At 42.5% G+C, this 23,697-nt stretch overlaps 1 long non-coding RNA gene across 1 annotated transcript in view; it reads right to left on the bottom strand.

Moving 5' to 3' along the window:
* The window catches only part of LOC141370197 (uncharacterized), a 312,100-nt gene that overhangs the window by 164,245 nt on the left and 124,158 nt on the right, over positions 1–23,697 (bottom strand). Inside the window, exon 2 of the long non-coding RNA XR_012374042.1 lies at positions 18,801–18,919. This is a non-coding gene — a long non-coding RNA (uncharacterized lncRNA). The remainder of the gene's footprint in view (positions 1–18,800; positions 18,920–23,697) is intronic.

The raw sequence follows: 23,697 nt of genomic DNA, 5'->3' as shown, positions 1-23,697 counted from the left end.
TCCAGAGAAGTGTGAGGGCTATGGGAGACATGTAGGCAGGACACTGATGAATAGCAACTGGGTAGTATTGCCTTTGATTGAGCAGTGACTGTGTGCCAGGCCCATTTCTAATTGCTTCCCTTTTCCCAACTAATTTAACCTAACAAGATATAGTCCATTTGTTCACAGATGTACATCTGGCGGGGGGTTCATGTCACCAGATCAAAGAATCAGCTTCCAACTTGAAGATTAAGCCATAGAAAAAGACCATTACTAGAACCATACTGTATTTCTCTAGTGAAAAATATTTTTTTAGTAATCCCCCACTCATCAAGTAACGTTTTGGATATGGCATGGTAGGGCTGGGGAGAAAAAACAAAAGATGCTCCTATTTTCCAGACTCAACCCAATCAGCTTCCAAAGAAACCCACCTGTGCTCTTCCTTGCCCACTGATTATGCACCCTCCTGGCTTCTTCTTTTTACAACCACATCCACCCATACACCTGAACTCATGGTAGATTGTTGGTTTTATGAATTTTTTCACGATCAAGGGATATATAAATAGTTTTGACATTAAGAAAGGTCCTCACTGGCCTAGTATGTTTAATAGATGCTTAAAAAGTAAATGCATTTTATCTTTGTAGAGATGAATGTTCAATAATTATTTCATTTTATTAAAATATTCTCTAAACATATTTGTTACTGTTTGATCTGTCAGATAAAGATGTGTTAAAGGACCAACCATGATCCTACCAGTTTCTCCCCATGGTTCCAATTTTTTTCTTTAGCTTTAGCCTACATTATTCCATACACATAGATTCACAATTGTTATACTTGCACTGTAAATTACACATTTATAAGTATAAAAACAATGCTCTGGCAAGTTTGAATATGACTCTGATGCTCAAAATTTGCATTTGACAGCAAACGCAAATAAGAGTGACTTAAACAATTAAGGTTTGAGCTAGGTTGCCGACTATAGTGATATGGAGAGCAGAAGACTGACATTAGCCATCACAATGGAAAATGTAAGTCCCTCTCCCAGATCTGATCCAGTGTATTGACCTAGAGCCCATTGATTGGAGGAGAGATGAGGCACTGTTGAGGAAGGATCTTGCAAGGCAACTACAAGCATAATGGTCCACACTCCTCTGATAGTTCTCCAAGGAGTGTGCAATTATTTCCCATGGTAACTGGGTACTGGGGAAAGGGATAACGTGGGCTTTTTGAAGACCAAAAGATACAGAACCTGAACTAACACTAATAGCAGAAGACTCAAATGCCAAGGTGGTGCTCTAGTTAAGAGTAGGGTCTTTACAAACCATGAGAGACGATGGACTCTGAGAAACAAACTGAGGGTTCTAGAGGGAGGGGGGTGGGGGGACGGGTTAGCCTGGTGATGGGTATTAAAGAGGGCATGTTCTGTGTGGAGCCCTGGGTGTTACATGCAAACAATGAATCATGGAACACTACATCAAATACTAATGATGTACTGTATGGTGATTAACATAACATAATAATAAAAAAAAGAGGGTCTTTAGAAGTCAGGTGTTAAATACCTACACATCCTAATTTTATCTCATAGTTAGTAGTATGGCTTATTTTCCCCAAAGTCCTCTGTATAATTGGAGTATAAATAATTAGCAGCTATCATAATATTCGCATTTGTTTCCTAACATGTGGAGTAAGAGCCATCAGGAGAGGAAAAGTCAAGTGAAAGCACATGAAGCTACTACCCTCCCGCAACCTACCCAACCAAGATGATGAGAAGCAATACCTCATTCCCATAAAACCTTAAAGGATTCAGTATGGTAATCTCCATCATATCCCCATTCAACTCAACTGATTCCTGAACAAACTAGATTATTTGTGGCAGGTGATAGTGAATTACCATGAACTTACCAAGGTAGCTGTCCCCATTGCAGCTGCTCTGGTAAATGTGCTATTTTCACTAGTGAGATCAACCTAACTTCTGCCACTTGGTATGCAGCTATCAATGTGGCAAATGGATTCTACTCAATTCACAACAGGAGGAAGAATCAAAGGCAGCTGAACTTCACATGACAGGGACAGCAATACACATTCACTATCTTGCCCCAGAGGCTATGTTCTTTCTATGTGAACTCTCCTGTTCTCCATCACATAGTCTGTAGGGAACTGGATCTTCTTGACATTCCACCGAACTTTACGTTGGTCTACTCTTAATGACAATATGCTAGTCAGACCAAGTAACCAAGATGCTCCTGTATCACCTGTATGCCTGACGGAGGGAGTCGTCGAGAGCTGCCCCATCTGTGAAGTTTTTTACAGATACAAATGTCTGGGGATATTCCAGGATCTCTCTTAAGAGAGATTAAGAGGTCAAGAGCTAGTTGCCATGAGCTAGCTAGTCATTTTAGCTTGCATGTTATGCCTGCAACAAAAGGGCCTAGTGCTTTCTGGATGTCTTTGGATTGTGGAAGACTTACTATATGTGGGAATACTGCTTTTGTCCATTTACCAGAGGTCAAAGGTTGGGTTCCCCAACAGCACACTCTAAAATGAGGCTGTGAGTACAAGTGAGTACAAGTAGCTTATTTGGAAAGGGATCCTCAAGAAGTGAGATAAGAAATCCAAGAATACCATTAAAGGATGTGTTATCAAGAAGACTACCATCTTCTTGGACACCTGAGGCTCGATCATACTAAGGAATTCTGGGAGACCATATATAACACACCTTGGGATTATCCCAAGGAAGTGGTGAAGCTATCTGCAATTGCTTGAGGGCTGCTTTCAGGGGCATTAATTCTCTGGCACTTGGGTTTTTGCCATGCATGGACTATGAATACTCCCACTGGTGTTAAATGCCTCATTCAGAGAGTCATAGGTATTCACGGTAAACCATTTTTGGTGTATAGAAGTGACAATCAAGGATATTTGGGCCAGGAACTTAGAGTGTTGGTTCTATCTGGTGACCTATAATGCTGCCAGATTCAAATGTGGCAGAACCCAAGGGAGGTCCAGACTGTGGTAGAAACTGCCCTGCCACACATACACAGTCTGTGTGACCCACTAAACACAATGTTGATGAAGGTATCCACAGTGGATAAGGATGCTCCATGGAATCTCTGGTAGACCTCAACAGCAAAGTTGTGGTCTGTGCCCCCAAGGCTCCCGAGCAAAGCTTTCTTTAGCAGAGAAGTATTCTCCATTTGGAAAACAGTTACTGTGCAGGATACCAACTGACTACACTTGGAGCTACCCATCATTAGCTGGGTACTGTCAGATCCACCATGTCATCAGACTGAGCAGGCAAAGCACAACTTTATTGCATAATAGAAATTACATGTCTGGAATTGGGATCAAGAAAATTCATAGTACATTTCTGGGACAGGGGACCAAGACCCTCAGGCCTGTATTGCCCTAATGCCTGTGCATTGCCGTCTCTTCTTTGGATTCAATTTGTCCAGTCAAGCTTGGGAACTTCAACAGCTGGTAATTTTAGTGTAGATTTTCATTTTGACGCAGAGTGGTGGCTTCCTACAGAGGCTGAGGAACAAGAGAAAGGCTTGGCTACTTCAGACACTCTTCCAGCAGCTCTTCAGGATGCAGCAAGACACAAAGGTAACAGATTTCAGTTCCAGCCTCCCCTCTTCCATGAAAAAGCATCTATGGGAAAGCTGTCAGCAAATCCAATGGACCCCTTCTGGGAAATGGCCTTAACGAGAATAAGAATGATCTAAAAGATCTACCGTGGAAAAGATTTCTGAAAGGTTTCCAAATATCTCATTATTTTCCTGTCTTAGGGTTGAGAAGGAATTTGTACTTACAAAGAATGGCTCTACTTATACCAACCTATATGAGTCCTTATATGTTTTACTTATTAAATCTTAGTAACAATCCTACAATGGAGGTAGTATTAGGCCTATTTGCCAAGCGAGAAATGTCGAGATCACAGATCAGGATTCCAGCTCTGTCTGAGACTGGCAGCCCATGCTCAGTCACTACACTGAATGCCTTGTCAGATGGTCAGATTACCGCCTGTTAAAAATCATCTATTAGGTGCCACCCTCAAGAAAATCCTGTGCTAAGTAGAACCTACAGTCACCGGCACAAGCATAAAATGCCTTTTTTTTTTCCTTCTCACAAAACCAAGTGGAACCAAAGGCTGTGATCGTTATTCTTAACTTCCCAAGTACTTCACACATAAAAATTCCAGAGGCAGACAGGCACAAACAGCAAAGAAAGTGCTTCCTTCTACTTTGTTGTTCTACCATCCTCAACACATGGCTTCCACCTCACAGTCCAAAATAGAGACCCTGAAATTGCTGTCACTTCCAGAAAGGAAAACTGATGGAGGACAATTTCCTGGAGAAGGGGACAGCTGCGAGCCATGAGCTGCCCACACTCCGAAAGGCCGGGGGATGGGTGTCCCAGCCCAGCCAGGAACTGTGCAGGGCATCAACTGTGTCCACTACCTAGTCCAACCATCAAATCCACATTCTGGACAGCAAAAAAGAGAAAGAGATGTCCTCATTCTCTCTGAGAGCATTTCCCAGAAGGAGTATATACTGCTTCTATACACATTCCCTTCTATCAGAAGTTTATCATGTGGCTACGAACAGCTACAAGGAAAATTGCAGAATACAGTCTTTATAATGGATGGCTATATACCCAGCCATAAATCAGTGGTTCAATTATTTAAAATATCGGGAGACAAGTGGTCCGTACTACAAGTTCCCAATTTGATCTTCACTGCTCCTCCCCAATGGCAAGGCATTTGCACTTGCCTGTGGACTTCCAGCTATTCTGGGCATCCTTCCCACTGACCTGGCAATGGCTCTGGGAAGCTCCAGCTTGAGATATGACCACTTTTATCCTCACCTACTGGGGGCCTTTTTACACCCTCAACTTATAGTCTTGACTTATCTGTGCTCATGAGCCATCTACCTCCTCCGTCTCCCACCTAGCATCCCATCTATTAATTCTGGTTTCTGAGTGGCTAAGACATTTCTCTTCCTCATATGACTGACATAAAAATATAACATCACTTTTAGGGGTAAATGGCTCTTCACACGTACTTTAATGTAACTTCACCCCTACTTGCTAACCGTTACCACAATTTAATAGAAATTGTAAATCCACACTCAGAATAATAGGATGGTGGTTTCCTTTTATTTTCTTAAGATTTTATTTATTTACTCATTAGAGACACAGAGAGAGGCAGGGGTAGAGGGAGATGCAGGCTCCCCGAGGAGCAGGGAGCCTGACGCAGGCCTCCATCACAGGACCCTCGGATCATGACCTGAGCCGAAGGCAGGTGCTTAACCAACTGAGCCACCCAGGCGCCCTGAGGACAGTGGTTTCCTTAGACACGGAGATGGCCAGCAATTTTAAGGGTGCTCTGTGTGTGGAGAGTACTTTTCCCCCTTAATTCTAAGATTAAGAACTGGTTTCCAGGCAGTCTACTCCACTAAAAAGGGGGCAAAGGTGAACATTCTGCATCAGATTTTTTAATTATAAACCAAATTACACAAAGATATGAAACCTTAATGGGAAATGAGCTAAGGATGTGAACAAAAGTAGAAACACAAATGGGCAATAAATCTATGAAGAAATATTCAACCTCATTAATCACCTAAGAATACAAATTACGATAATAATGAGACATCTTTATCTTCTAGCTGACTGATAAAGATTAAAGAGAATTAGGTAGATAAAGGAAATGAGGAAGTGTCAAACTTAACCAGCTGAAGTTGAAATTAGTACAACCTTTCTTGGGAGAGCCACCTTGGAAAAATTGCCAAAAATCTTTTTAAAAATGCCTTGACCCCAGGAATCCTCCCTGCTGGGAAATGGACACATGTGAAAAATGTTTGTATGAGACTGTTCTTCTCAGACTTGTTTATAATAAAATAAAACCCAAATGTCTAATGCTAAAAGAATAGTTAGATATGTAATGGAATGCTACGTGAGCCATTTGAAATTCGGAAGATCTATAGTTGCTGATAAAGAAAAATAAGTTACATTTCAATTTAGGGAAAACATGCAGCTTCCAGAATACATGTGCCGTATCCAATGCCCTTTTTGTAAAATGTGTGTAAGTATACATTTATTTTTCTATATTTACAGTGTACATAGTGTGAGAGGACATATACCAAAAATGTTACCTATTATTTTCTGTAAGGAACAGAATTTCTGAATATTTTATTGCTTTTCTTTTTTTTTTCTTTCCTCAAAGATTTCACATTACTTGAGAAGTTGCTTTTAAGTCATAAAAAAAAATCTCAAAGAATACAGGATTGAACCAATTCCTTGCACAGAAAATGACTTTCTAAGAAACAGAAATCACAGAAGAAAATGACTCACTGGTTATTATTTACCAAAAATACAGTTTGGGTATGTCAAATAAATAAAATAAAAAATAAGTCGTCTCAGGAAAAATATTCACAGCAATACCTAACACAAAATTTCATATAGTATATTCAGAAAAACACTATCTTAAAAGTTAAATAGGATGGTGCCTAGGTGGCTCAGTCGGTTAAGCATCTCCCTTTGGCTCAGGTCATGATCTCAGGGTCCTGGGACTGAGTCCCGCATTGGGCTCCCTGCTCAGCCAGGAGTCTGCTTCTCCCTCTCCCTCTGCCCCTTTCCCCTGCTTGCGCTCGCTGTCTCATGCTCACTCTCTCTGAAATAAATAAAATCTAAAAAAAAAAAAAATCAATTCCATTAATTTAATAAACAAAAATTAAAACACAGCTCTAAAAATCAATAATTATTACATTAAGAATTGTGTGAAAGTGTCTCTGTTGTGCAGTGTTTCTAGCTATATAAATTAATGCAGTATTTTTGGAAGGCCATTTGGCAACAACTATCAGGAGCTGGAAAACTAGTTATCCTTTGATTCAGTAATGTCCTAGAGGAACAATCCCATTAAAGAAAAAGCAACATACAGGAAAATGTTTATGATAGCTTTTTTACAATAGAAAATACGTGGAAATAACCTGTCAACAAAGAATGCTTAAATATATTACTGGTAAAACTACTAAGTGGAATGTAGGGCAACTATTAAAATTATGTTATGCTAATTTTGTATGTATGATGAAAAACTCATGTTAAGTGCCAAAAACAGGATACTGAGTTGCATGGTATTTTTAGGGTTTGGATAATAAACACTAAGACAAAAATGCAGATACGTTCAAGCAATTAAAAATTTATTAAAACTGCTAGTGTATTTTCCTTAAAGAATATGTATTTTTAAATCATCTAAGTGATGGCTATGAAGCCGAGGTAGCAACATGGAAAGCTGTAATACGTTATTATCTGAAGAATGTGTATTCAGTTGCATGTACGTATGGACTGCAACATAAGAAAGTTTTTAAGAAAACTGTCTGCTATGATAATAAATTATGGGTCAATTTTTATCTCATCTAGACAAAACTGTATAGTTTTGTACAGACAACTTATTTTGAAATAAAAATAGACATGGTATAGCCTGATATCAATAAATAACACCTTTTGAGCCAAAAAAGGGTACGTGACATAAAAAGAATAAGAAACTTAGATCTCAATTTACTATCTTTCTTTCCTTCTTATGTTCAAAACCTACACGTCATTAACAAGCATTTACTTTGCTTTAGAAGAAAATAGTTGGGCAATGATTTCGACAAGAATATAGGAAAGCGAGACAGACAGACAGACATTAGTATTCAGCAAACTTCTGAGCGGCATTCAACAGCCTGAGGTCCTGAGGTGAGGAAATGAGGGCAGACACGGTGCCGCTTCCTCGTTCCTGAGAATTTCCAGCTTTCTATGATCAGCCTTCCACAAGCCTGGCCTGGGTCCCAGAAAAGAAAATACACAAACTTTTGACTTCCTCACTGCTGTGCAAACCAACTCATGAAAAATTTAAAAATGATCTGGGTCTGCCGTCTTCCCTTCGCGAGTGTTTCCAATGCACCGACTGTTCACATGTGGCTTCTGCACTTTGCCCATCCATACAGGGTATCCCACAGGGTTTGCAAAGGAGCAGTAACTCCTGGGAAACGGAACTCTCCTTGCCATCCCTCTTGAGGAGCGAGGAAGCACTTGTCAGGACAGCCTGGCGTCCTGGGGGCAGCAGCTCCGCTCACCCTCAGAGGAAGGACGCACACACTGACTTCCAGCAACCACGTACGCTACTCCCTGTTCAGCACCACACTTTTCAAGACACGCTGGAGACAAACTGGCAAACAAGCAGCTACAGAAAAGGCTGGCTGCCAGACAGTTGAGCCTTTGAGTTTAGTTAACAGCCCTGACTTGCGCAACTGAGCTGCACAATGGCAGTAAGCTTTTCCAGAGGGCCTTCAGTAGGTTTTCAGCTGCTTAGTAAGATTTCATCCCACTTGCTGACACCATGTCTGGGGGGTTATTTAAGTGCTCAGGTATTTTTCCAAGCAGACTAGTGGCTCTCCTCCATAGGACTCCAGCCCCACAGTTCGCAACACTTTCTGAACAATGACACAGAAGAACAAAGACTTCTGCCCATGGGAAAAGTTCTAGCAGAAGAACCTCCCCTCCCCCAGAAGATCTGGTGAAGTCACATAGTAATTTCCAATCGTAACTCTTCACAGTACCTCTAAGTGAAATGCCAGCACCCTTCCCTCTCCCATTCAAGGAGGCACACGGAACATCAGCTGACCTGAGCAGCAGGTCCACCCCACAGGGAGACCCCTCCACAGTATTTGGCACAGACGCAGAGAACGCAGGTCCTCTGCAGAAAGGCACATTCCTAAGAGAGGAGGATAAAGCCGAGACAAACATGACCAGTTCTTCTTCCAAAATTTACAAATGGGATGAGTCAATTCATCTCCCCTAGGGTACAGCAAGTAAAGGGGCTGATAGAGTTCTCTCCACAATATGTTAAAAAAAAGACCTCAGTGAGAGAAAAGTATTCTCCCCAAGTACAGCCCATTTCAATGATGAAGCTTTAGCACATACTGAAGAACCTCATTTGTACAAAGTTCATGGGGCAGGGATAAGCAATGAGGGGACTAAGGAAGGAATCCCCTGTGTCCTCCTTAATTTTTCAACAAATAGGAAAAGAATAAAGAAATGCAGTCATTCCCATTTTCAACCATCAGCTTGGAGGTGAAGAACAATCAGGCCAGGTCCTCCCCTAACAAGAGTCTGAACCAATCAGTCTGTATGCACTCTGTATACACAACCAAAGCAAAAATCTCTATCTAATTCATCTTGTGTGTAGGAGTTGGCTTTCAAACTTTCTTAACTATGGTCCACAGTAAGAAACGTATTTTACAAAATGGCCTTGCACGAGCCACACACATAAATATATATAAAACTGGAAAAGTTTCCACAATTCTTACCCTTGATTCAGAGCTTCACTTTGCTAATCTTGACCTGTCTGCAATACATCAGTTAGGAAGGGAACAACGTGGAAGCATGAAAGTACAACGTATTCTGTAGGCGGCCCACCTGGCTGGTCCCTTTACAGGCCTGTGAATCCATCCACCAGCACTGGTGAGTGGTGGCTGTACCCTTGTCTGGGTAATTGCCCTTCACCAACTAAAGCCATCTTGACAAGAAATGTTCCAGAGGTTATACCTGACCCAAGGCATAGCCGGCAACCAATGAATGACTGATATAGGGTCAAAATACCAGCCCAGCTGCCTCGAGATGGGACAACTCTGGAATGCATCTCTCCTCCACATCCTCTAGAAGTCAGGCTGAAGCCAGAGTGAAGTTAGCCTCTCCCCTGCCCTATCCTGCCTCCCTTGCTTGCTTAGTGATTTCTCCTGAAACCCTCAACAAATCACTTGCACAAGATTCCCCATCTCAGGCTCTACTTCCCAGAGGCCAAACCTAAGACAGGCAGCTAGACATCAGAAAGGGAAAAAACCATGTTTGAGATATTCCACTGCCTCCTATCAGCTCCCTCTTCTAGTTTGGTCACCATGTCTATAGAAAAACTCTTACCATATTAAAAATACTTCACGTATCATGTATAATCACAGCTGGAGCAAGCAATGATTCCAAAAGATGTACTGTCTTAGTCAATTAAATCCCTTCCTTGTTGATGAAAGATCCATTGTACGATTATTCACACATTCTGAAGTTATAGGGGTATGCTGCTGTGTCTTCACCTTCACATTATGCTTTCATTTGTTTAGTTCGCCATTTAACTTCTCCCTTGTTAGTGGCCTCCCCTGCCTTGTGCAGAAAAGACAAATGACCAACCAAAGGAGAATATGGAAAAGGTCAGGGAAGTAGAAATTACAGCCATATTTCATGGAACAATGTATGAACTGCAATCCGGATACATCATCCCCTCCGTGAGAAGGCTAGCAGCAGCAAATACGCTCTTTCACATTCTAGTAACACCCAGTTCATTTACAGACTAAACAGATGGAAACTCAGAACACCTGACCAGCCTTGTCACCCGCTCCCCACAGCCTTCCTTTATAGCTGAAATCCTGGGTCTCCTGAGAAACTGCTAAATGGGTGACACTGGTCCACATGTGAATGGTACCTAATACTTTTAAATTATTTTATCCCAAGGAATCATGCCACCAATTGGTGAGGTATGATCTCACTCTCAAAATTCATCAGAATGCATAAAAGTGACAGTTACTTTCTCCTTCATATCAAGAGTAGGAAGCTTGTAGTTGAGAGTGTGGGCTCTGGAGAGAAAGAGTCCTGGGTTCAAATTCCAGGTTTGCCACTTATTGGTTGAGTAAACGTAGGCAAATAATTTCACCTCTCTCAGCCTTGCTTTCCCCATCCATTGAAATCAGGATAAGAGACCTACTATTTTGATGTAGTGAAGACTGATTCTCATATAGATAAGCCCTGAGTACAACAGGTGATGCAAGGTATTCAAATAGTATCTGTTATGGTTCATTTTCAAGCCATGGGTTTAGAATTAAATTTGGTAATATGTAATCCCGTTTTATAAATTAAAAAAAAAAACCATTACACATGAAATCAGTGAATACAAATTCCCAAAGAGTACCCAGTTCCTGTGCACCGCACATGTCAGGGCTCTCCACTCGTGTGCAACGTGACGGCAACCTGCAACTGCTGTGTACTTTGCTTTGTGCCCCTCATTAGACCCTGAGCATGGCAAGCCTTACCTGAGTCAGTCCTGCTCATGGTTTATCCTGCTAGACTTCCTTCAAAGAGACCAACCACAGTCAGCCACGTCAGACCCTGTCTATACTATGACGATGGCTCCACATGACTCGGGCAAAAAAAACAAAAGCAAATTGGTTTATATGATAAAATAATTAAACCAAGGACTTGGTCAAAAACGAGTATCTGAAATCACTGGTTTTTCAGAATTTTAGACGTCTTGCCTATTCTTTTTTTTCCAAATTCATTTTAAGCCAGCTACTTCTACTCTATGCCATTTGCAGCAGCAGCAAAAAAAGAAGAAAGAAGAAAGAAAAAACAAAGGTTATAATCTAATCATGCAACAATGAGAACAGACTCTTTTGACTACTTGCCAGCACGATGGTGTGGTGATTATCACTACTACTCTGTTATCCTTACTGTGTCCTGTTTCTCCTCGCTCCATGCCCCAGGAGGGCAGCAAGCAGACCAATATTAGACTTCATTGTTGGGCTCCTTGCCCTCTAGCTTTTGCTCACATTTGGCCAAAAAAAAAACAAAAAACAAAAACAAAAAACAAAGCAAAACAAAGCACTTCAGACAGGAAGGGGGAGAATGAGGTGGAAGTTCTGTATGTATTTCCCCACCCCCCTCCCTGGCCATCAGAGTAAGTTGACTTGACTACATCCCTCTACTGAAGACCACAACTCCTGAAAAGTGGCCCCCCTCATCAAGCTTCCTCTAATCCTCCTCTTCCTCCCTTTCTTTGTTCCCTCTCCCCCTCTGGTTCCAGGAACCCACAGCCCCTCTTCCTCCCTTGGGCCCAGGGATGGGAATGACTTCCCACTGTGACTAGACTCAAGGTATCGCACTGGCCTTTCTGGCTTGCCCTCATTTTGCGTGTCCTTTGATAAACAAGCCCTTTTTATTAGTCTCTCCCCAAGTTCTGCAATCTGAGTGTCTTGCTGGGACTCTCACTGAACACATTTAAAGAAAGTCAGTAGAATACAGTCCAAGGATCTGATATATAACATGGTGACTGCAACTAAAGACACTATAGTACTGTAGGACTGAAATTTGCTAAGAGAGAACTCAAGTGATCTCACACACAAAAATAAATAAATATATATATATATGTTTAAAACATATATATGTTTTAAAAAACAAAGTCCATACAGGGTATAGCTTAATTTTCACGTAAGGAATTACTCTTAGTTGTATTTCTAAATGCGTGAGTCATAGTTCTCTTCCAATGTATGCAAATCTTTTCTCACCATTGCTTCCAACTGATACGGTAAGAACCCTGGCTCAGGAACTGAATCACATGGAGATCCAAGCTTCCAAATAGCTTTATTATTTTCATTATGGTGGTGCTAAACTGATCAGATCCACTGTAGTGGATACTAATCTCAGACCACAAAACTGAATCTAAAGAAGACAGCACATCCTTCTTTTCTAGAAGTCAACTCTGAAGTTGGGCCCTCATCTGTGATCACCCCTCCTTCCTTACGCAGAATCTCAAGTCCTATGGTAGACAGTGGGGAGAGCTTATTGGTAATCAGTCATTTGTCCATACAGTTTGCCAAAGAGATGGCCACTGTCTTGTCCCTATGGCTCCCTAAGTCCCCAATTCTCTCTGCTGCTGCCATGGTCCAATAACCCAAGTTTCTACGAGGATGTCTCTGGTTCATCTACCTAGACACACCTTCTGGCGTCTTGCTCCCTCCGCAGGAATCAGCCAGGATCCCCACTTCTCGAGGGCTTCTCTCATTTCCTCCATGCGGCCCAGAAGAATATTCTTCTAGTCTGCACCAAGCCCTTCTATGAACTCCTACTTTTGCTAGGTCACTGTTTCTTCCCTGAGAACCACTCTCTCCTTTTCTGGTCTTTGTTGTTTGTTTCAAGCCCTCCTACAGGCTTTGCCCTTTAAAACAAATGCCTGGAAGAATTGACAACTTCCTTTGTCACGTTCAGCCCTGCTATTGAAGTCCCTGAGAAAATGAAGTAACTGAATATACATGGGAGACAAAAGGGAAATTAACCCAAATAACTACCTCAAACTGCGTCTAGCTACATAGTTAAAATCAGTTAATTCAACAGTAAAAAGCCATCCTGTGTTCTGTGACTATGCCTTCCGTGACTGCTTTTGAGCTCACTTGCACAGCATAGCTTTTACTCTGCCGCAGGGGACCGCCTCAAGGAGACAGGGTGGACCTGAACCCCGGGGGGCCACTCATAAAAGCTTAGCAAGCTACAGACACCTGGATCGAACAATACTGTTCCACTCAATCCCATTTTCATTAAAAAATCTAATTTTCCATTCCATTAGTTTAAAATAATAATGTGCCATCATTTAATTTCTTTCTAATTGTCATTTACAAAACGATTTTAAAAGCAAGAAAGCTGAGGTTCCTATCTCCAAAAGCTTGAATCTATACATCTCTTTGATGTCAAAACCCCTACAGCCCTTTTCTACCTAAAGAAAGTTGCTTTCCGGGGTACCTGGGTGGTTCAGTCGTTAAGCGTCTGCCTTCGGCTCAGGTCACGGTCCCAGGGTCCTGGAATCGAACCCTGCATCGGGCTCCCTGCTCCGCGGGAAGCCTGCTTCTCCCTCTCCCTCTCCCACTCCCTCTGCTTGTGTTCCCTCTCTAGCTGTCTCTTTCTCTGTGTCCAATAAATAAATAAAATCTTAAAAAAAAAAAAAGTTGCTTTCCCTTCTCAAAAAGGCAGGATTTCCTTGTGAAGTTGATTACCAGAATAATTAACTGATTATTGAATAATTAATCGTGGCTCTAGCAGATTTCAAGTTCCATTCCATAATGAACTTCAAGGTTTAAGGAAATTGTGTCACTTTTTTCCAGATCAGACTGCAACATTTTTAAATGGCAAAAATGGCTAATTACAGATTTTCTAGTACAGTATCACAGAAGATATTATCCACACACACATCAAATTGATTTTTTTTTAACTTTTCAGCAATTGTACACTCTTAGTCCTTGCTAGGCAGCAAGGAACATGTGGAGCACTGTTTTGTGGCAACAGTAAAGTCAGACCCTGCAGACTCTGAAGGAAGCATGGAAGGACTGGTAAGGATTCTAATATTTAAGCACAGCAGGAGAATGTTACAGCCTCTATCCCCACAAGATGTGACAGGATTCCTTGCATTTCCTGCCGAAAATACAACCTCTTCCAACCTCAAATATCCTGTAATCCTTCAAGTATTAAGAAAGCTCCTACTCTGGCCTTTTAATACAGTTGACTTAACCCATCTCCTCCCTTCACCACAAAGCCTTCCCAAATCCCATCCAACTGCTCCAGCTCTCACTGGGAAGAGCAGAATCTGAGCTATACTTGGGTTAGGCTCAGAGCCAAATTCCTAAGTTCGTTAAGAACCAACCTAAAGTGATCAATCACAGTACAGTCCCATAGATCAAAAACCTTGAGATATAGATAAGACCTTACAGAAAAAGCACCCTGAACCCCACCTTCTCCCATGGATTGAGTCTAGTCTGCTCATCTTTATTTGCACTCTAAACAGGCAGAGTGCAGATACTATGTAGTATGGCTAGATGGTCGATGAACAACTCAGGAACAGGGCTGCCTATGAACTGCCTTTAAGGTTACAAATAAAACTGAAATCTTATTAAAATATTTAAAGTTGCACAGACAATCTGTCCAGCAAGATCCTTTCCTTATTTAGGACATGTCTGCCTCTCTGTGTGTTTTATAACCTATGGAACTAGAGCCTATTATCCAGCGATGCTTATAACCCCTAGGCTTTTTAGTGAATTTCTCTGTAACTAATGCCCTTTTGTTAGTTGTTCACTTGCCTGGAAGACAGGATAATTTGGAGTCTCTGAAGTCTTAGAAATAGGCATTTACCAAATTCCTTCCACTTGTTTGAGCTTATTTACTGTTTAAAAAAAAAAAATCTTCTAAGTATAACATTCCACAAACCCCACCACCGACACTGTTCTCTAAACACCTGGCTTAGTTGTCGAAAGGAAGAGACTGGCTTGGGGCAGGAAGATTGAACTGAGTGAGCCCCAGTCTGTTTTCATTTATGAAATCCCCTCCACCAATGCGCTGATGGCGAGGCAAGGCTAGGAGACTTCTTGAGGCATCAATCTGCTTGAATTAATCTGTTACTACCCAGAATCTGAATGTGGAGCTTAAGAACCTACATTTGGGGAGAAAATGCCATGTGTGTCTGGGTATGCGGTGTAGATTGACAGGGAAGCCAAGGCAGGCATGTGGTTGACTTTACAAAGCATATCTGGGTGCTATAAATCACCGGGTTTACACACGTTACTAAGAGTATCTGCACAGAGGGAAGGCAAGTATTATTACAATATTAGAACCATCTCCCCTTCCAGGGCATTTTACACCTAGCTCATTGAGTTAATTACACAGATATTATTTTCATGTCTCTAAGTTGTCTGACTTATCATGTTCGAAAATTACTTTATTTGCATACATCAATATATTCTTAGCCCAACAATTTTCTTAGAATTAATAAATTTTAGGGTCTAACACAAAACATATATGCAAAATTTAACAGCTTTCCTACCTACCAAGAAAAAACAAGGAAAATGCCAAAAACAAAAACAAAAACAAACAAAACCCACATAAAAAACAAGGAAAATAAATGGAAAACTAAGTCTATTTATATTAGCAATAATACGCACTTCCGAATAACTTTAGTGATAAATGTGAATATCCTTATGAAGAAAACTGCACAACTTTATTGAGGTACATTAAAAATTTTTGACTAAAGATATATGTACCACATATATCTGGATGGAAATAACCAGTATTCTAACAAGGTCAATTGTTACCAAATGAATGTGAAGATTTGATGCATTCTAATCAAAATGCCAATTTATTTTTTGTAAATTGATGAAGTGATCTTAAAGTTTATCTGGAAGAAAAAAATAAGAATAACTAAGAACTGACGAAGAAGTTTAGTAATGTACACCAGTAGGAATTAAAACGTAACACAACAAAAAAATAATTTTGGCATTAGCACAAGAACGTAAAAATAATCAGAATCGAATACATACCTAAAACAGATACTCCTAGTTACACATTTTTTAAAATGCAAATTTAATATATGAGGAAGGTGGCATACCTAAATCAATGATGAAAGGTGCTCAGACAACTGGTTTAAGTCACTTTCAGTCTGTCACTTGTGGTCACTCAACCTTTTGCACATTCTCCCTATATATATATTTAATTTCCTATATTGTGAGGACTGCCTTCTCAAAATAATTTCCAGAAAACTTCTTCCCTAATCAGACGCAGCCACCTAACACTCTTCCTCAAAAGTAAAGCAGGAAAAACAGCTCTAAACCTGGCCTGGCCTCAGTTTTGCTGGGAAGGGTGTCATTACAGGCATCACTGGCCGACCCCTCACCTGGTCAGTTCTGGGGCCCAGCTCCAGGCATTACTGCTGGAAGTTACCCCCTGTAAGCAGAGATTTTGTGAGCCACCTAAAATTCTCAGAACATTATGTGTCTGCTTAAGCTAGCCCAGAGGGGATTCTGTTGTTTACAACTAAGGTGCTGGGAAAAAATGGTTACTGATTCCAAGAAAAAGCTATGTAAATCCTCACCTCTACAGCACATAAACAAACTTCATGCAGATCAAGGAATAAATTTATTTTAAATCAGACCATTTTTTAAATCTAGGAAAAAAATACAAAGATGAACTCTGGATGGAAAGAGACTGTGAAAAGACAAAAAGCAAAAAAGAGAACAAGGAAAAGAAATAATTTTTTAGCACTTAAAATGTTATATTCCTATGCTGCCAGGGGTGGGAGGTACAAAAACCTGATATATATGTGTCTGTTTGCTTGTTTATGCTTTTTCTTAAAAGCTCACTAATAATTTTAAAAATACAGTGAAGTAAGATATTTTTACCTATTAAGTTGGTGAGATTTTGTTAGTAATAATATTCCATTCCAATAAAAATTTATCCATTTATTCAATTGGCAGGAAGGTGAATTGGTACAAACTTTCTGGAATACAATTTCACAATATGTATATTAAGGGTCTAAAATATTTATGCTGTACATGAAACCAGCACTTTTACTTCTAGGTACCTGTCTAAATTATTTATATTTTCTATATGACTTTTATAAGCAGAGAAACAAAGGTACTACAAAGGTACGAATATTAGAAAAGAGGCTACAAGGGACTCTTCCACCAAGACTGCTTCAACATAATACTGCCTCCCCCAAACATTTAGAATTACGTATGAATCAATGAAAGATGGGCCCACTGAGTCTCCAAATCAGAAGCTTATAATAGCAAGGTAACTGTCCCCTCAGGCCCATGAGGAGAAAACTCAGTAAAGGTAACCACAGTCTCTCTGGGAAGGAGGAGAGAAGGAAAGCAGAGCCATGGGCTGACGCACCCCCTGTATCCCAGGCACATGCGGGGAAAACACAGGGAACGTTTTTTCAAGGACTCTGAGGACCTCCTCCAGTCCTGGATGAGGGTGGGTATTTAACCCGCACTGCCCAGAAATACCAATGAATTTGAACGAACTGAATCACTGAGAAAAAGCTTTATCTTTTCTAGACTAACAGTGGTAATAGCCCTCAAGGTATTTCTTCTCATCCAAAACCAAGACAACAACCCCTCCCTGGAAGCTAATGGCAGACCAGGAAGCCAACTGGAACTCAAGAGTCAGAAGGACCCCAGGGGTGTCAGCATGGAGCCAGGGCCACATCAGACCAGGCACATCAGCAGGCATGGTGGGACCCAAGAGCTCGCTCAGCCAGGGGATGAGGAAGGTCAGAGAAGAAGCGGAGACTATATACTAAATAAAAATTGAGGACATAAAACTAACAGTTCCCACTGTACTTACAGAGACTGCAAGACCCAACATTTAACCCTGGAACTATTCTAGAACACCCAGTCAAGTGGTCATTGTGTGACTCTGACATCTTCTCCATTTCTACACAATGGCTCACAGAGTGGGCCTGCTCCAGGCCACCCCAGGGTATTTCATGCTGCTCAGACACTCACAGACTACAGCCTCTGTCTTAGTTTGGTCACAAATATAATTAGCTACAGAGTAAGATCCAAAATTTAGCATAAACAGATGTTTTGGAAGCAAAAATAAGACAAATCTGGATACACTGAATCCAAAATGTAGAGTGAATAATGGCCACTCATGTGAGTTTTCATTAATAGTGATGACATAATCACTTAAATCTGGAAGTTACGTATTTCACAAACTAGATACTTGAATATCAGCTAATTCTCCAAAAACCTTCAGTAAATTATTAATTCTATTCCCCACGTGTAACTCTCTCGTATGTACTTTTAACCATCGTCCCACTTCTACAAGGACCGAGACATCTGGGTCATTTTCAAGATGCCACAAAACATCAGCCTGGGGCAGAGAAGGCTAGGATCAAAGGTTCGAAGATGCAAGTAACAGGAGTGGGATGTGGGTGAGGCTGGGAGGTGGGCGCACACACAGTGGCGGACCCTGTGGTCTCAGAGGGGATGTGCGGGGTCAGTCTTACTAACAATACACCCCCCCTCCCGTACAGAATTACCAGTAACCTCTTCAAAATCCTCTGAAAACATAAAGACAGAGTTGAGAGGGTTCTCTTTTTTCTTTACTTGGTCTGGCAATTTGAAGTTTTCCAACTCTGAATCTACCTAAAGCTAGAAACATAATTGATATTTAAGTATTAACTTTCAATGGAACTCACCATGCCCACAGTGATGAGCGCAAGTGATGAGAAATCAGAGCAGGAACCTGAGAGACACCCGCCATGTCCAAGAAAGCAGCAGCATGCAGATGACTCTCTCCTGACAATAATACACGATTCTGTCAAGACAGAGACCAAGAATTATTCAAAATGCCACAACGTAGCCTATGGTATAACTGGGAAATAATCACCATCTTCTTTGTGACTATCCAAGGAAAGGACCATAGGGTTTAATTGAAGATCTAGTCCATTTATCTTTAAAACCCCATTTTAGTATTATTTGTGAACCTATGAAATAAAAGTCTATCCCATGTACACCTAATAGAGTCAATTAATTATGTCATCAGCTAATGCAGAAATGAGCTCAGGTCAAGCCTTGAATCTAACATGAAGGAGAAAGTTCCTCCTCTAAGTACAATCCTCAGTCAAGGAAGATTGAAGAGGCGTGTTGTGAGAAAATGCAGGGCTGAAAACCAGACTATGAAGACCTCTCTCACCAAAATGAACTCTTCTCCTTCGCACTGTACCACACTTCTCAGCAAGTTCTCCCCCATTCCCACTCCCCTTACAGGCCCCAGGCTGATGACAAGGAGCCTGGCCCTTATATCACAACCAAAACAAAGTAGTATCTCTGGTGTGAAGGAGATCCACCTTGTTTTCAAGGCCCTTCTTGGCATGGATGCTGCCTTGCCCTGTTTCCTATCCCATATGGCCCTTCTAGCTCCTTGAAAGTCATTCTCTAGGCTCTTGGCCACTCTCAGCCTTTCCTCCAAGGCTTCTGAATTTCTGGTGTTGCATGACTTCCCTAGCACTCAAATCACCCCTGCCAATCAAGGCTTTCTGCCCCCACCCTACAGCAACTCCAACACCAGAATTCTGGGAGCTCCGGGGCCCTGCCCAGCTCTGGAGCCCACAAGGATGGAGACAAGGACATTTGCAGCCTTGCCTCCACCCCCATCTGACAAAGCAAGAACTAAGTCTGTTGTATACAACCCAGGTACCCACTAAGGCTCCCTCTTTTTTTTTTTAAGATTTTTATTTATTTATTTGACAGAAAGATAGAAAAAGAGCACAAGTAGGCAGAGTGGCAGGCAGAGAGAGAGGGAGAAGCAGGCTCTCCGCTGAGCAGGGAGCCCGACACGGGGCTCCATCCCGGGACCCCAGGATCATGACCTGAGCCGAAGGCAGTCCCTTAACCAACTGAGCCACCCAGGTGCCCCACTAAGGCTCTTTTTGAACCATAAGCTCCCCCTTGTCTCCTCATACAAGAGTAGGGTTTACGGCTCAGTTTCCCCATTTAGCACTGCCATTGCTCATCAGTATTAAAGTCATGCCCGTCATAGCCTGGGCCTGAGAGCCCAGGTAGTTTTGAGTGGCCTTCTCACCGTGCCTTGCTCTGTGACCCAGGAGCCTGACCTGACCGATCTCCTCGCTGCTGTCTTCGGACTGGGCCTGACCAGCAGAAGGCATCAGGAGAACACAGGAGGGAAGGACAGGAGGTCAGAGTATTTCATCTCCGTTCTCTGCTCTATAGTCTGAATATCTGTGCTCCCCCAAAATTCCTATGTCCAAGGTGATGGTGTTATAAGGTAGAGGTTTGGGTCATGAACCTGGAACCCTCATGCATGGGAGTGATGTTCTTATCAAAGACCCCTAAGGGGAGTTCCTTAGCCCCCCCACCATATGCAGACACAAGGAGAGTCCACAGCCCCGCAGGGCACCGATCACGTCGGCGTCAAGGAGAGTCCACAGCCCCGCGGGGTACCGATCACGTCGGCACCAAGGAGAGTCCACAGCCCCGCGGGGTACCGATCACGTCGGCGTCAAGGAGAGTCCACAGCCCCGCGGGGTACCGATCACGTCAGCACCAAGGAGAGTCCACAGCCCCGCGGGGTACCGATCACGTCGGCACCAAGGAGAGTCCACAGCCCGCAGGGTACCGATCACCGGCGTCCTGATCTTGGACTTCTAGCCTCCCCAACTGCGAGGAATTTCTGTTGTTTATAAGCCATGCGTCTGTGGCATTTTGTCAGAGCAACTTGAACAGACTAAGACACCCTCCTGGTTGGGGCTCTATGATCCTAACACCGGCCAGGAAGGCCCTCCCCTACAGCTTCCACTCTCCCTGGGCGGCAGAAACGTATCCCCTCACATGTCCCTTCAAACACAGAGTGGTAGCCGCTCCCAGCTGTGGCTGGTCTGAGTACTTCATCTTTGCTGCCTCCCTCGACCTCGTCCACACCTAAGTTTTCCCCCCTTCGTCATCAACTCTTGAACCACAGGACCTGGATTCTATTTCTTGCAAAGTCCCTAATTCGTACCTACCATCATGTGATTTCCTGTCGCTCTGTCTTCCACCTGCCATGTTCCCCATCCACTTCCTTAGACAACTGTGCCCTGCAGACAGGGGATTCCCAGCTTCTGTATCCCACCAAGTGTCCAAGCCATGCTATACACCTTAGTCATTAGGCTCTGCTCCGTTCGTAAGCAAGACATCCGTACTTTCACCGTCCGCCTGGACCATTGCTGATCTGTGACTGTCCCAACATACACTGTTCACACACACACCCTGGTTCTGATCCACCTTCTCCATCAGTACAGTGGATATGCCTCACTCTGAGTTCTTTCCCTTGCAGTGAAACCCAGCTCTAACCTGGCTACTAGCTATCAATTGCTACTCAGAGTGCGCGGCCCTGAATGTGACTCTCTGTCCTACAACACCGCTCCAGCTGGCGCACCTCCTGGTAATCCACTGCAGTCCCAGCTTTGCCAGGGGGGACTCTGTCCATCTTTCCATTTCTACTCCCCCTCTATCCCACGGGGCCTCATTCTTCATCTTCCTGCTGTTACTGAAGCTGTAAAGCCCTTGCATTAAATAACAGTCCTGCCATCGGAGGACCCTCGAATTCTGGCTGATTCCATATCCATAAAACTGACCTGTAACTGGGGATGTGTAGAAGCATCATGGTCTTGGGTGACTTCAAAATTGCCAGTGGTAGTTACTCTGAGAAGGCCGTTTTTTGGACTTCAAAATTTCCCCTTCTAGCTACAGAGGTCTTCGTGACCAACTGCTAACCGCCTCCATCGTCCAGGGCCTGACCTCACAATCTGGGAGGCCCACTCCGCTCTGGCAATATCTATCCCAACAAAAGACAGCTTCTCCTGCCCCCTGAGAGCCTGCCTCTTGGCTCTCCAAAGCGCCACTCCCTTTCTTCCGAGCCTCCAGTCCTCCCTCTCCAGAACATCAGCCCTTATGCGTAATAAATAATTCTTACGTCTTCCTCCAAAACTCTTCCTCCTTTTCCCTTGCTGCTTTCATTTACATACTGATGTCAAAAGGAGGCGGGGGTGAGGAGGGCTATAGCCAGGAGGGAAGAAGATACATTACCTTCCTGGCATTTTACTAATAAGGTCTTTTTTCCTCCTCCTTTCAAAATTTGAAGGGAGCTCCACAAGCTGGAACAAATTTCTTTCAAGCCTGTTGAGCCTTTCTTGTGCTTTTTCCATTATCATTTTTATGGCGGAGATTTCAGTGAGGATTCACAGTGAGTCATTTTATGAGGCAGCTCCATCTGTACCATCTGCAGGCATGACTTTCCCATCACTCGAGACATTACGTATCTCCTTATGGCAGCCCGGCCAGGGGGTGGAGACTGCCAAGCCAGGTCACATGCCAGGAGTCCATCACTCATCTGAAGGGGGCGGGCAGGGTCTGCTTACAATTAGACTCAACTCCTGGTTCTGGATAATATGTCCCTCTGGCTTCAAATTCTTTCTTGCCAGCTCCCTGCTGGGCCCAGGAGGAGTTGGGGTCCCGCCTTCTTGGTTTCTCTCCCTCTCCACCTCTGATCCCCATCTCTCTCTCCTCCCCTCTCATTCTCACTGTCCCCAACTGTTGTCTTCTCTTTCCATCAGTCAGCTCTCTCTTACATAACTCCGTTTCTTTCTCCCATCTTTCTCTCTCTCCATCTCTCTACCACCTCTCTCCCACTTGGCCTTGGCCTTCATCTTCCTGCTGTTGTCTTTCTCTCCTTTCTGTCCTTCTCACCATCTCTGGTCCTTTACAAAGAATATTTTCATGTCACACCAACAGGGAATACAGCAGTTTCTCACAACATAACCCGAATGCCAGGATGCAGGAAAAAAAAAAAAAATTAAAGTTCATCTCCCCAGGGAGAGAATCTCACATTTAAAACTCATCAGGGCTTGTGTATAATGATAATGTAAAGAAAATATATCTACACTTTTAGGAATAGGGTAGGAAAACCACTGTAAATTGAGGTAAATTGAGGGTTGTATGGAGCAGTCGCCACTGAAAAAGAGAGGTGGACTCCTCAAAACAGTCATTTCAAAGCTCTTCGTCACAAAGGTAGCCCAAAATTTAATTTGGAATAAGTTTCAATCATCTCTCCTATATTCTAGTCCATTCATCAGAAAGCATCACAGCCAGAAAAGGGGAGCTTAAGTAGAAATACCCCTGGAACTCACACTCATTTGCATTTACTTCACATCTTACTTGTAAAAGCTACATAAATACATAAATAAAGACATCTGAATCTTCAACACTGTCAATTCAATTTAAAGGATATCGAATGCTGGCAAAAAAAAAAAATCCATCTTTTAGTAACTAGTCCAACTATCACTCCATTAAACAGATGAATCTACTTCATGATTTTCTGAAACCTACCATGGTAAATCCTGTAAACACCAAGGGAAGTTATGGTGGCTTTCTTATTTATTTATTAGCCTCCCAGAGACACTCATGCAGGTTCCATTAGAGATCAAACTCAAAATCAGTATCAAAATCTATCAAATTCAAATCACTATACATTCAAATCCCTTCCTTGCTGGTTTACCTATTACATGAAAGTCATTTTACCTCTAAATGTCTTGGCTT

The sequence above is a fragment of the Callorhinus ursinus genome, unplaced genomic scaffold, assembly GCF_003265705.2.
Source record: "Callorhinus ursinus isolate GAN/ISIS: 27379988/994484 unplaced genomic scaffold, GSC_fseal_2.0 scaffold28, whole genome shotgun sequence".
NCBI lineage: Eukaryota > Metazoa > Chordata > Mammalia > Carnivora > Otariidae > Callorhinus > Callorhinus ursinus.
The sequence above is the reverse complement of the archived record's forward strand: the minus strand, read 5'-3'. Positions and strand labels throughout refer to the sequence as shown.